At 63.8% G+C, this 12,311-nt stretch overlaps 1 protein-coding gene across 2 annotated transcripts in view; it reads left to right on the forward strand.

Annotated features, from left to right (window-relative positions):
- The first annotated feature begins 2,207 nt into the window (after window positions 1–2,207).
- The window catches only part of GRIK4 (glutamate ionotropic receptor kainate type subunit 4), a 421,461-nt gene continuing 411,357 nt past the window's right edge, over window positions 2,208–12,311 (forward strand). For both annotated transcript variants that reach the window (XM_055306214.1, XM_055306215.1), the window contains exon 1: window positions 2,208–2,348. The gene's annotated coding sequence lies outside the window, so the exon portion shown is untranslated. The remainder of the gene's footprint in view (window positions 2,349–12,311) is intronic.

Raw genomic sequence — 12,311 nt, forward strand, 5'->3', positions numbered from 1 at the left:
CTCCTTCCTGTGGGCTCCAGCCACCGAAGAACTCAGGTCCACCAGGGCTTCACCAGGCTGCCCAGGCACGCTGAACCCTGGCTGGGCGGGATGTCTCAGTTAAGGGATGCTTCAGCTGAGAAGGTCCAGGGGCAGGAGTCCCATTTCCCAACCTCTCTGGAATCCCCCAAATGGCCCGGACTGACGTCCCCACCCCATCCCCACTCCCAGCTGAGCTCGGGAACTTAGCTTGTCATCTGGAACGAAATTCTGATTGACAAGTGGCATTGATGTTCTGGAGAAAAGAAAGCGGAGAGCAAGCAGTGAGTACTCCAAACAACTCATCAGCTGGTGGCAGAAAAAAGAGACAGGTTGTCCCTTGGCAACCACCAGGGTGGGGCTGACAGCGGGCTTCCCTGGCACTGCCGCCTGCCTCCTAGAGGACCCCTTGCTTCTAGGGGCAGAGGCCTGATGGGGAAAGACAGACTGATCCTCGCAGCAAGGGGGAGAAACCGAGGTCCTCATTAGGTCACAGCCAAGTCTACCTTGGACCCATCAGCAATCTCTCTGACCTTGTCAAAAGCTCCTTCCCGCCTCCATGGTTAATAGGATGAGCTCACCAGGCAAAAGAATAAGATGAAGCGTTTCACTTAGTGTTTTTCCTCCAAAACCCTTAAGCTACTACGGTCTTGCTGATTTTGCAGCCTTCCTGTAACAGAGGCCCTGGATCCACACTTGGCATTTCACTGTTTGAAGTAACTTTAGAGATTACTTAGTTTGCTTTTCTGGTTGTACAGATGTGGAAACAGAAGCCAAGGGTCCTGAAATCTCTTGCCCGGGATCCCCGGGGTGCCCCTCCAGGGAACCTCCTGCTTGGCCCAATGCAGTCCTTCTGCCCATTTCGCCAGTGAGGCCCAGGCCGAGGGACTAGAGCTGGAATTAGGAGGTAGTTCTGTGCAGCTTCGTCACCGCCGGTGGCTGGTTTGCAGGCTTCCTCCTCTGTGCAATGGGGGCAGCGTCACCTTGCAAGGTTGATGCCAAGGCGATTGCAAACGACGGTGTCTAAGAGCTGTGTTCAGGGCACACAGTCGGTGCTGAATGGTGTCTTCCCTAAGGAGCGAGCACCCAGCCGGCGAGGGGAGGTGGGGGATGGGAGGATGGGAGCCACATTCCGGCCTGCAGCCCGGAGGGCAGGGAAGTGGCCAGGGCAGGGCGGCCAACCCTGCGTGGGGGCGCAGGGCCAGCCAGGCCGCTACCCCCTGGAGGCCAAGACCCTGCGGGCGTGGCTGGGAGCGAGCCGTTCACCCCGGGTCTGGGTCTGGGTCTGGGTCTGGGTCTGGGTCTGGGTCTGGGTCCGATGGGGCTGCGGGTGCGCGGGCGCGGCCGGGAGGACCGGCGGGCAGCCCCCCCTAGCGTGGGGGGGTTGGAACTAGTGTCTGCGGGCCTCGCCGTCCTCGGGCCTCCGCCCCCGCCTCCCCCCCGAGCGCAGCTGCGGGGCGGGGCGCCGGCGCCGACTGTGTCGGAGGCTTGGTTGCCCTCCTGGTCCCGCCGCTCCCTACCTCGCTCGGGCTCAGGCGGGGCCCTGGCTGGACCGGGCGCCCCTCCCGGCCTCGGGGCCTCTGGACGCACCGCACCGCGGCCTGGAAGCCTCGACGGGCTCCCTGGCCCACCCCCGGCCCCCCGCGCGGTCCCGCCGGCTCTCCCGCTCCGGTCCTCGCGCCGCAGCCCGGCCCGCTCCTGCCCCGCGCGGTGCCCGCGGCCCCACCAGGGGGCGCCCTTCGCCCGCCGAAGCCGGCCGCGCCGTACCTCCGGGGCCCGGGCCCCTCGCGCGGGGCGTGCGGGCGCGGGTGCGGGTGCGGGTGCGCGCCGGGAGCCCCCCAGCCCCGGCCTCCAGGGCGCCGCGGCGCAGCGCCCGCCCTCGTCCCGCGGCCCCCGGCTCCCCCACCGCGGCGGCGGCAAGTTTGCCTCCGGCCGCCCGCCCCGCCGCCCGCCCCGCTCCTCCGGCTCCTCCGGCTCCTCCGGCTCCTCCGGCGCTCGGCTGCGGGGCGCGTCGGCGGGGCCCGAGCGGGTGCCCGGGGCGCGCGGGCCGCCCTGCCCCGAGGGGCGCCCCCCCGGCCGGCGTGCGCGGGCCGCTGCAGTCCCCGCGCTGACCGCCGGGCGGCGCCCCGGCCGCGCTCCTCCCGCCGCCCGCTCCCCGCTCCCCGCTCCCCGCTCCCCGCTCCCCGCTCCCCGCGCTCGCGGCCGGACACACACCGCCTTCGGCTGCCGGCGGAGCGCGCTGGGGCCGCCGCGGCTGCTGCGGAAGCGCGGAGACCGGAAAGCGACGGCCCGGCCGCCCGGCCCGGCCCCCGGAGCGCGGAGCCGCCCAGGTAAGGGGCCCGCCGCGCGCCCCAGCCCGACCCCGGCTCCGGGCGTCGGCACCGCCGGGCGCCCCGCGCCGCTGCCCCGCACCCCGCCCGCCCCCCGCCCGCCCCCCGCGCCTCCCGGGCTTGGACCCCGCGCTGCGCCCGCGGCTCCCCGGGCCCGCCGCCCGCCGCAGCCCTCCCCGGCCCTCCCCGCCTCCGGCCGCCGGTCCTGCGGGTCCTGCGGGTCGTGCGGGTCCCCCGGGTCCCCCGGGTCCGCCGCCCCCGCCCCCGCCCCCGCCCCCGCGCTGCGCCCCGGCCGCGCCCCGCCCCGCCCCCCGCCCCGCCCCGGGGCTCCCGCGTCCTCCCCGAGGGGACCCTCTTTCCCCTCCCACCCGCCTCAGCCTAGTTCGCCCGAGTGGGAAGCGGCGGAGCAACTCCGGGGACCCGCGTCCGGGCGTGCGGGGGGGCGGGCGGGGGCAGCCCCGGAGGGGGCGGGGGCCGGGGTCGGGGCCGGGGCCGGGGCCGGGGTCGGGGTCGGGGCCGGGGCGCCCGCAGCACCTGTGCCCGCCGCCCCGCCGGGCTCCCTGGAGCCGAAGAAAGTGAGAGGAGGAGGAGCGGGCGCGGGCGCGGGCGCGGGCGCGGGAGCCGAGCCGAGCCGAGCCGAGCGGGGCGGGGGGCGGGGGGCGGGGCGGGGGGGCCGGGCCGGGCCTGGCGGCCGCGGGCTCTGCGGCCGCAGCCCCTCCCGCCGGACCTCGGGCCGCGCGGCTCCCGGCCTCGCCACTTTACGCTGCCATCTTCCTCCCGGTGCTGTTGTCTGGCGATGCCACGAGGTGCCACCTCCCTGCCTCCCTCCAGCGGCTCCCCTGGGCATGTCTCCCAGGGCCTGGGGGTCTGGGAGAGGAGGGGCGCCCTGGCGCGGCCCGAGTGCTCCCAGGACTGGCCCGGGCCGCCCTCACTTCAGCTCCCTGCGGGTCACCTGGGTGACAGGGACACTCCAGGAGCACCTGCAAGCAGCGTGGTGTCCCCCGGGATGGCGGCCGCCCGCGTGGGAGCAGCCTGGCGGCACCTCCCGCCCCCCCCCCGTGTCTGCGCTCGTGGGACCCGCCCTGAGGGCCCGGGAGGTCCGCTGTGCCCCGCGCCTCCCCCACCCGGGAGGAAGCCCCAGGAACTCCAGCGGCCTCTGGGGTGGCCGGGTCTGCTGCAGCTGCAGCCCATGCCTCGGCGTTAATCAGGTCTATTATTTTCCTCACTGGCTGGATGTGTTCCTCAAGGTCGCGACCCTTTGGAGAGTTGAGCTAATATGCACACATTACCGTGTCTGGGTTTGTTTAATTTTCCGTATTTTGTTCATTTCTTGCGGAGCGAGCTTCCGGCGGGGAGCTGTGGCCCGGGCTGGCCCACCGGGCTCCTGCCACCTGGCTGGCCCCGTCCCCTGGTCCTCCTCCGGCCGCGCCACCTGGGGCCCGAGGGAGGCTGATGCGGAAGGGCCAGGGGCCGGGCCAGGGGCTGCCGACCGCCACCAGGGGAGGACATTCTGGTCTTTCTTTGCTCCCGCCCCCTCCCTTCCCCCCCAGGCATCCTCATCGTCGCTGACGTTTTGGGCAGCACCAAAAGTTCTTTCCAGAGCCTGGGTCTGCGTCTGGGTCTGGCTTCCCTCCCCGAGGATGGGAGGACGGAGAGGGAACTTGGGCAGAGCGGGAGGGAAGCGGGGACCCCCAGGGGTGACACATCCAGACGGAAGGAAGGAAGAAGGGCCGAGGAGCCGTCCTGGGCCGGGGGAGCCGCTGCTGGAAACGGGAGGGAGCGGCGGGAGTAGGGGCGAGTAGGGGCGGGCGGTGTGTGGCTGGTGCGGGGTGGCGGAGCGTGTGGGAAGAAAGCCTCTCCTGTTACTTGTGCCGAGTCCGAATCCCTTATGTGAGTGATGAGCGCGCAGCTTTCCAAATGCTTTTTAGGGGAATTACTTCATCTGATCTCTACCAGGGCCCTACGAGCGTTTCATCTGCACCATCACCCCGTAAGGAGGTGCCACTGACCCCCAGACCCCCGGGCGCGGAGAGCTTAGTGTCCAAGGCTCGGCAGCCGCGCGGGAGGCCTCTGGACTCCCGTCCCAGTGCTCCGGTGCTGCTACTTGTTGCTTGTTAAGGTCTCTGCTGTCCGGCCCTCGCTCTCCCCGACCCATGCTTCGCTCCATCTTCCCGTTCTCCCGGGTCGGCTCCACGCTTTCCCCTCCCCGGGCTGGGGGCGGGGGTAGGGGGCTGGCTGGTGGTCCCCATGCCCGTCCCACGTCTTAGATCAGGCTAATTCTTGGCTCTGCATTCACAGTCCCTAGACTGGCCACTCCAGCCCCCTGGATGCCCCCCAGCCCCCTCTGCATGTCCCACCAGCCCCCTGCATTTTCCCCCAGCCCCCTCGATGCCCCCCAGCCCCCTGCATGTCCCCCCAGCCCCCTGGGTGCCCCCCCAGCCCCCTGGATGCCCCCCACCCCCTGCATGTCCTCCCAGCCCCCTGCATGTTCCCCCAGCCCCCTCGATGCCCCCCAGCTCCCTGCCTGTCCCCCCAGCCCCTCTGCATGTCCCACCAGCCCCCTGCATTTTCCCCAGCCCCCTTGATGCCTCCCAGCCCCCTGCATGTCCCCCCAGCCCCTGGTGCCCCCCCAGCCCCCTGGATGCCCCCACCCCGGCATGTCCCCCGAGCCCTCTGGATGTCCCCCCAGCCCCCTGGATGCCCCCCAGCCCTCTGCATGTTCCCCCAGCCCTCTGGATGCCCCCCAGCCCCCTGCATGTCCCCCCAGCCCCCTGGATGCCCCCCCAGCCCCCTGCATGTCCCCCCAGCCCCCTGGATGCCCCCCCAGCCCCCTGCATGTCCCCCCAGCCCCCTGGATGCCCCCCCAGCCCCCTGCATGTCCCTCCAGCCCCCTGGATGCCCCCCCCAGCCCCCTGCATGTCCCCCCAGCACTCTGGATGTCCCACCAGCCCCCTAGATGTCCCACCAGCCCCTGTGGATGTCCCGCGATCCCTGCCCCAGACAGGTGGTTCCTCTTGACTGTCCCTCGCAGGGAGTTCCAGGTTCTCCCAGGCACTGTCCGGATACCACAGAGACCTTGGTTCCACCTTCTTCCTCTGTCTCCCTCATCCCACTCCTCGGCGCCTTATCTCTTCAGACCTCAGTTCTTTTGGGCGCTTCTGGTGCCCGGCCCGAGCTTTCCTTGCACACTGCCACTGTCCCATGTGGGGCTTTAGCAGCTCAGGGCCCGGGGGTGGGGGTGGGGGTGGTGGTATCGCAGCCTCCTCCCCGCGGGCTCAGTTTCCAGGCACCTGCTGCCCCACCTGCTTCCCTACAGAAGATGGCTTTGGTAATGTGTGACCAGGTCTCCGGAGCCTCCGTGGCACCCCTGGCTCCTGGACACGGTCCCCGGTGGTAGCTTGGACTTGATGGCCTTCTGCTTGCACCGCCTCGCCTTCTGCCTTGGGACCCGATCCTTGACCTGCTCTCACTCTGGGCACCTGATGCGCTGGGCCCTCATCCTTCCCCTTCCTCCTGTTTTCTGCCCACTTACACTTTGCCAGCCTTCAAGGGGCAGCCCGGGAAGCCCTCCCCGCGCCCCAGCCCGTCACCCTCTGCAGGACCTGGTGGCAGCTTCAGCCACCAAGTCTCAGGCAGGTCTGGCTTCCTATCCTGGTGTCACTCTCTGAGTGACTTTGAACAAATTGCGTAACCTCTCTGGGCCTCACCTGTCTCACCCATAAAATGGGGACAGTCTCACCTGCCTGAAAGGCTTGCTATCAGCATGACCATATGTGGGGGGATGTGGTTTGTGGGTCCCCGCAGGGCACCTGCAGGTAGGGTCCTCTCACGCCACCATCTCCTACCTGCTGTTGCAGTTTCTTTGTCCCTGTTTGTCTCCCCACCCAGAAGTCAGGTCCCTTGAGGAGAAAGACCTTTCCCTGGTGCCTGAATTTTCAGTCCTTGGCTCCTCACCGAGCGTGCACTGTCTTTCGACACCCATACGTTGGCCCCTGCTTACAGTAGGGATGTAAGGAATCGTTGTTGCTTGCTGATGACATTTGGTTACATAAAATAGGGTCTGCCTTACATTTAACAAATCCAACACAAAAAAGCAGTTTATGCCACGGTACCAGCCCAGGTAAACTGTGGGAAGGAAGGAGGGAATCAGTTTAACGCTGTATTGACTGTGCGCTCTGCTCATTTCAGAGTCACCCCAGCTACCTGGTGAGCACCTCTGTTTTTACAGACGAGGAAAGGGGGCCACAGGGGGTTCCTCTGAGCCGTGCCATAGTCCAGGGAGCACTCCAGAACCCCACTTCCTTCCCCTATACGTGGGCCCAGAAAGGGGAGTGGGAGGCTCCTTAAGAAAAGATTTGAGACAGGTTTTCTTTGAACAACTCCCCACTTCAGCAGGGATGGGGTAGGTGTGAGCACGTCAGAGAGGCAGGGCCAGCGAGGCAGGTTTAGGGTTTGGGTGGGGAGCCCGGGGGGACAGGCCACATGGGGAGAGCAGGAGGGGTGGGTGGATGTGCTCTGGCCACGTGGGCCCTGGCGGTCAAGACTGGTCACACAAGTGAGGAGGAGGAAGGGCCGTCCCGCAAGGAGGGCTGCCCAGACGGAGTCCGGGACAGAGACAGCTTGAAGGCTGGGTGACCGGGGTCCTGTCTGCCTGGCGGCGGGTGGGCCCTGGGAGGGGGGAGGTAAGGGTGGGTGGGAGGGGGGGTTAGGGCGGAACTAACAAGTTCAACGGGACCTCGCAGCCAAGGAGGGGAGGTCCAGGTTGATGCATCAGGGTCTGGGGGGGCGGGGAGGATCCTGGGCAGACGGGCAAGTGCCCGGCGAGGCCTTGAGGGCTGGGGGTGCCAGCAGAAGGATGGGGGTTGCGTTTGAGTGGCATTTCCAAGGAACAGCAGAATGTGCGGACAGATTGGGAACAGCAGAGGAGGGAGCAGGAAGTGTCGCAGAGAACTTTGAGATTTGGAGCCCCGGAGGCTCGCAGGATGGTGGTGCCACTTCAGAAATAGGGAAGCCAGAAGGGGAAGTGGGCCTCGGGGAGGGCTGAGGGCTGTGTTGGCAGACCTGCTGCGAGGCAGGCGCCGGGAGCATTTGGGGATGGAGCCCGGGGGCCTGCGGACCAGCTGAGAGTCTTGTGCGACCAGCAGTGGCTGTCGTGCTGAAGCTGCTCCCGGGCCTGTGGCCTGCAGGGGTCCCGAGCCCAGCTGCCCTTCCGGGGGACCCCAGTGCCACGCACGGAGCGGGTGCTAAGTAAATATTTGTCTCACTGAAGTGGCCCCAAGTGATGTTCAATAAATGTTTGTTATAGAGAGAGATTCCTAGTGGATCCTGGCAGGTGAGGAGGGGACAGGGAGCCTGCGTGGACCCCGGCTTCCAGGAACCGGGTGTCCCGGGGCTCCCCTTGCCCTCCCCACCTGTCAGAATCCGGGCTACTTTTGGCTGCCTCAGTTTACTCTTGGTAATCTCCATAGTCTCAGGCCTGTAAGTCCCTCGACCTCAGGGACAGAATCGTGGGCAGGCTCCCTGGCGGGGGGTGCAAGCCGGGGGCGCCATGCCCAGAACGGGGGCGTCCCAGCGGCGGGAGGAAACACATGTTTCGAATTGAAGTTTGAGGGCCGGAGTTAAAGAGGATTTAATAGAATGAGAAATCAATAGCCCAGAGGAGGTTAAGATGTGTAAGTGAGAGGCTGGCTACAAGGCGCACTTAATAAAAAAAGATTTCCGAAGCCGTGGAGGATGGCCGCACATGGGGGGACAGTGGGGTGCTTTCGCTGCCCTGCAGCCTGGAGGCTCCTCCGGAGGGAGACTGGGGGTTTCAGGAGTCTCTGTCTTTCCGGGTGGCCCGAGTGCGACATCCCTGTCCTCCCGGCCGGAGGCTGTGTGATGCAGTGGTCAGCCCCCTGGCTCAGATTGCAAGGGGTTCAAATCCCGGCCCTTCCAGCTGTTGGGCGGGGACCTACGGGGCCTAATAGTGACCGAAGTAAATCTCAGCAGGTGCACGGGGCGCCCAGTGAATGGTCACATTTGTTGCTGTGACAAGTACCATTGCGTTTCCACCCTTGCAGTCTCTCCTGGTGCAGTTCAGTCACTACAGAGTCATGTCCCTGGCAGGCCGGTGAGAGGAGGGAGCTGGGGGCGACCCTCTGGGCCTTGGTCCCAGTTACAGGGTGGGCGGTGGCCGAGCTGTGGCATCAGGTCGGCCTCCAGGATCCCCGTGTGTCCCTCTCGGTGGGCTCAGTGGCCGTCCACACAGGAGCTAGAGGGGCAGCAAGGCAGGACAGACCTCAGGAGACCATTTGGTCCCATCTCGGCATCCAAACCGGATCCGATCGGCACTAAGCAGGAAAACCATCTTAATTCTCTAAGGCGCTTAGACTGGGAGCTCCTCGGGATCAGGAAGGCAGCCAGTGGTTTTGTGTCTGGCAGGAGGCTCACGTCCCGGGCCTCAGTCAGTATTTGTTAGGGAGACAGACTAGTTGACGGCAACAATACTGATGGCAGTAATAATAGCTAATATTTTCTAAATGCCTGTTAGGTGCTGAGCATGATGCAAACTGCTTTCCATATAGTATCTTAGTTCATCCCCTTACTAACCTTAAGCTTTCAGATACTATTTAGGGCACTGTGGTTGTTTTAGGCACTACTTAGGGTACTGTTATACCCATTTCACAGACGTGGAGGCTGAGATTTGGGGTAGCTAATGCATTAGCCAAGAGTCTCGTAGCTGGTAAGAAGCAGAGTTGGGATTTGCACCCAGGTGGTCTGATTTACAAGAAATTTTTTTTTCTTTTTATTAAATGAACTCTGTCCCCATCGTGGGGCTCAAACTCACGACCCTGAGCTCAAGAGTCACATGCCCTGCCACCTGAGCCAGCCAGATGCCCCTCAGGCTGTCTGATTTCAAACTAGGTGTTAGAGATTTCTGTGTACCTGTGTGGGTGCATGCACATGTGTGCACATGTGTGTGTATATGTGAAATATCCACTGATTGTCCCCTGACTTCCTAGCTCCCCCTCGGGCTCCCTCGCCCTCCTAGTCCTCGTCTCATAGGCAAGGAGGCCAGGCATGGAGGGGGCATGGATCTTCCCTACACTCTGGTGCCTTGGCCTGATTTCTTTGACCTTCCCGAGTGAGAGGTCCCTGGCAATGTTGGAGAAGCGGTCAAAGACCACCCTCATCAGAGCTCCTGTGTGGGCCCTGAGTCATGTGCCAGTCTTTGCCAGCACAGAGGCCATCCGGTGGGTCTGGGGTGAAAGCCAGAACAGGTCAGCATCGTGAGCCACGGATGGGACTCTCCTATGACACGAAAAGTTTGAGGATTGGTGGAGCTCAGATGACACGTGACCCCTCGAGGTCACAGCAGCCCCCACTCATCAGAGGGGGATCTCGCTGGGGTCTCGGACTCTCAGAAGCATGACAGGGTATCACTGGAAGAAATCTGATGGAGCGCTCCTGTCACAGTTGTGTTTATTGATCTTTCCAGCATCCTCCCTGGCCTGATTCAGCTCATAAGGTCACACAGAACGTCCCCAGTAAGGTTGGTGACAGGGGAGGAATTTGGGCATCTCATTCCAGAGGCAGCAGAGACTCTTTCAGGGCAGAGAAGACTAGACTGGGCGTCGGGGGGTCCAGAAGGCCCCTCTGGAGTCCTTTCCTGGGGGTGGTTTCCAGCTGTTCGCTGCTCCTGACCTTCCATCCGACAGTCAGCCCTTCTGCCGAAGCTGCTAATGCCACTTCCTGGTGGGTATCACGTATCTTCTCAGCGGTTTCTGCGCCTGCCCCCAGGATCTCTGTCAGAGGTGGAGTGGGCAGCTAGGAATTATCACCCCAGACTCTCAGGATTTCAGCGACTAGCTGGGAACCAGTGTTACTCGGCGGGGAGGTTGGATCAGGATCCAGGACTCCTGCCCCCCGCCCGGGGCTCCGTCCACACACCCAGTGCCTTCTGAAGGTCGCCCCCGGCCCGTGCAGACAGTGGAGGCAGTGGTCCTTGGGCACACCTGCTCTTCCCAAGGCTGAGAATAGTACGCAGAGTAAAACAGTATTGGTCCAGAAATGATAATGCCAGTTTCATTGCTGGGAAAACAGAAACCCAGGGAGGGTAATGAAACATAGAATCTTGTTCCTGGAAGGGACCTGGGCGCGTTCGTTCAGCAGCCTACCTGACGTGCTCTCATCTGCAGACACAATCTCCGCTGGCTGGTTATCCAGCCCCGGCTGCCGCCTCTTCCCTCCACCCCCCTCCCCCGTCTTCTGAAAGCTGACATTATTGAGCACTGATTATGTTCTAGATACTTTATATGTATTAAGTTGATCTACTGACAACCAACCCTGTGAGTGAACTGAGGCCCAGAGAGGTCGCGTAGCCTGCTCAAGGTGACACGCTAGTAAGTGGTCGAGCCAGGACATGGATTTGGCCCTCGGGGCCATGCTCTTGACCACTCATGAGGCAGCTGCAAACCAGGGAGCATGTGAGAATACCCAGCATGCTGTCTGGCATCCAGAAGGTGCCCAGGAAATGCTAGGGATTTTCTTCAAAAAATACCAGAAGGTTTTCCCTTAAACTGAGCCAAATCTACTTTTCAAGGGGCCATGTTCTGCACCCCTCCTTGGAACCCCATGAGGCGCTTCCACCCTCCTTCCTGTTCCAGTCCTCGGGCTGTGAGCAGAAGCAAAGCCAGGATTCAGGCTCTTCCTAACTGGGTTTCTGTCCAAGACTCTTTTCCCCAAATCGAATCCTCTGGCTGGGAAGATGATGGGGGAGCCCAGAGAAATGTCCAAGGCTGGGACTCATGGGCGGGTAGTGGCCTGATCCTTGGCCACAGGGCTATGCAGACGGTGGCCACACATCCATTCCCAGGGCATGTTTCCTGAGGGCCTCTGGGGTGCCAGGCATGGCCACAGAGTGGCACTGGGTGGGTGCAGCCCAGGCCCGGCCCCTTACACGATACGCATGCAGATATTGAGTTTGTCAGATGCCCTGGGCCTCGGGTCCTGGGGGCAGAGGGCTGAGGACCGAGGTGACCACCTTGCTCCTTGGAGCTTCTGCCAGGCTAGGGGATGCTGCAGACACCCACACCTCCCCCCAAGAGGACCAGAAAGTTCAGATGACCCAAATCTCGTAGTACAGAGTGGGCAATTAGATGGAGAAAGTGCACCAGTGCATTTGAGCTAAAATAGCACCATCCCCTTCTCCTTTGAAAAGTGAGAGTCCTGCCAGAGTCCAAAGTAAATAGGCTGGAACATGAGGCCTGCCAGGTGGGGTGCAGATTAGAAGTAACAAGGCCACTGGGCCATGCAGGTAGCGGGGAGTCAGCGGAGAAAGTGCATTTCCAGCAGCGCGAGGCTGACCAGGCAGGTGGCTGGGCTGGCACCTCTCTGGTCCCCTCTGCTCCTCCTTGGGGAGGGGGTAGCCGGGGATGCTTGGCCTGGCACCTGAGGAGCTGGGACGGAGCCGACCTTTGTGCCGTGTTCCTGGCGCTCTTGTGTCTCGCTGTGTCCCTTGCCCCGTGTCATCGCGGGACCCCACGGCAGCCCTGCCCCGTGAGGGGTATTAGTTCCATCTGACGCAGGAAGGAGGGGGTGCTCCAGGGGCCCCGGGGGGCTACAGGAACCACAGCATGGCCCTTTCTCCGTGTCCCTGGCTTCTGCACCATGGCCTGTGCTGCTCCAAGGAGCCAGTAGATGTCTCTGTTCAGCTCCGGCCCCCAGTGGGGGAATTTGAGCGGCTCACCTGGCTCACCTCTGGGAGGGTCCACCACACTGGTGCCCCTGGGAGGTCAGCAGAGGTCATGTGTCCCCCCACCCCCACCCCCCTGCATGAGAAACGGCTCCCTGGTGCAGGGACTGTGTCTGCTCCTCAGCATCAGAGCCCCAGCAACTAGGACGGCCCAGCATGTAGTAGGTGCTCAATAAATATCTGGGGAACGGATGGCTGCTTTCGTGAGCTCCTTGTCTGCAGAGGCC

Source organism: Nyctereutes procyonoides, unplaced genomic scaffold (assembly GCF_905146905.1).
Source record: "Nyctereutes procyonoides isolate TBG_1078 unplaced genomic scaffold, NYPRO_anot_genome, whole genome shotgun sequence".
NCBI classification, from domain to species: Eukaryota; Metazoa; Chordata; class Mammalia; order Carnivora; family Canidae; genus Nyctereutes; species Nyctereutes procyonoides.